Below are 1,683 nucleotides of genomic sequence, written 5' to 3' on the forward strand. Positions count from 1 at the left end.
ACAAAACAAAAAACTATTTGGCTTCACTGTTTTGCCTCCTCCTGAAATTCTCTTCTTTAGAGGAAGGCAGTGCTCCTGGAACGCCCATGCCAAGGTGAGGACTGACTTTCCTTTTTCCTGCAAAGAGCAATTCTTTTGCTCCAACCTGGGTCCAGAGCTCCCAGTGAACGCAGGTGATGGGGATCATTCCTGTGCCAGGCACAAGTGGGCTCCGGGCATAACTTGCTGGCTGACTCCCAGGGCTGGCGGGACACAAACATTCACTGGTATCAGTGGCTGACTTTACTAGTGCTGACCCATGCCAGGCATGTCCCCAGGTGGCCAAGTGGGTGAAGCAGAGAGGAGGAGGAAACACTGTTTTCTCAAGGCTACTTCCCTCATCCACTTTCACCCAAGTCACCCGCAACATAATTGGCAAGCCACTCTGGAGGAAAAGTGAAGAAACTTCAGAGATAGTTCTCCAGGAGAAGGGAAGACAACCTGTGAAAGTTTGCAGGGTAAAATCAGCTCTGTCTACGCCATCAGACTCAACAGAGAGCAAATCGAACAACTGCTGTGAACCTCTTGAGTGAGGACTTGAAGAAAACACTAAAAGGTAAGTACACTTTTTTTTAAAAATCTGAACATATCTTTGTACAAAAGGCCAACAGAAACAGAAGCTAATATGTTACTTTACAACAGACTAATCAGAAAGCAGAAAAACAAAACAAAACAAAAGAACAACAGTGTATAACACTTTGTCCTTGAACCAGGGAAAGTCTTTCTTCTCCTCTTGGGCCTAATATTTTAAATGCTTTCTCATCTATCTGATTTCTCTTTCAGCCTTTGACACCTCTGGAACCAACTGCCTGGGCCCCATTAACACTAAGTTACCACGAGATTTCACTCTCTTACACAGGTAAGTTCTGTGCCCTTTGCCAGCAGGAAGCAGTTACAGAAGCCAGGCCTTTCTGGCTTAAATGTACCCCTTAAAAATGTTAAGGGCCTCAATCTCTTACAGGTATAGGAGGAAATATTGCAGGCAGACAGACAGGGGGGTGGTGACTGGTAATGAGTTCTTGGGAAATGATAAAATAAGAAGAAAATGCCCGCCTCTGAAGTAGCCCAAAGGCATGAAGAGCACCTTTCTTTTAAGATGCAAATCCTGAGTTCTTTGGAGATGGAGAAACTGAAGCACCATCCAGAGAAGGGTGGACCCCCTCAGCAAAGGAGAAGCGACAGGAGAATCTAAAGATCCTGGTGGAACATGAAAAGACCATCCAAGAATCAAAGGTTTTCCATGTCAACAACCAGATTACCTTTCATGTATGCAGAGAACTCCAGGTCAAGACAATCTGGAGAAACCGTATATAACCTTCTCCCTATAGTCATTGTTAGCTGTTTTTACTCTGGAGAAGCTCATATTCTCTCCAGAATATGTATCTCTCACTTTCTCTCCCCTCACATTTCTCTAAGTAAATTTCTTTTAAACCAAAAAAAAAAGAGTTATTCTGCGACCAGAGAGATGGTACAGCAGGTAAGGTGTTTGCCTTGCAGGGGGTGGACCTGGGTTTGATCCTTAGCATCCCATAAGGTCCCCTGAGCAGCATTTAGATTCCTAAATGCAAAGCCAAGAATAAGTTCTCAGGTGTGGCTCCAAAACAAAACAAAAATCCTATTCTGCTTCACCATATCAAAGCAAAC

The 1,683-nt window shown here is 44.1% G+C and overlaps 1 long non-coding RNA gene across 1 annotated transcript; it reads left to right on the plus strand.

Annotated features, from left to right (window-relative positions):
• The first annotated feature begins 341 nt into the window (after window positions 1-341).
• LOC130021821 (uncharacterized) lies at window positions 342-1,434 on the plus strand. Its single transcript, XR_008792201.1, has 3 exons — window positions 342-595; window positions 823-898; window positions 1,136-1,434. It is a non-coding gene; the product is annotated as an uncharacterized LOC130021821 (long non-coding RNA).
• Window positions 1,435-1,683: the final 249 nt, after the last annotated feature.

This window comes from Sorex fumeus, unplaced genomic scaffold (assembly GCF_029834395.1).
Source record: "Sorex fumeus unplaced genomic scaffold, SorFum_2.1 ptg000018l, whole genome shotgun sequence".
NCBI classification, from domain to species: domain Eukaryota; kingdom Metazoa; phylum Chordata; class Mammalia; order Eulipotyphla; family Soricidae; genus Sorex; species Sorex fumeus.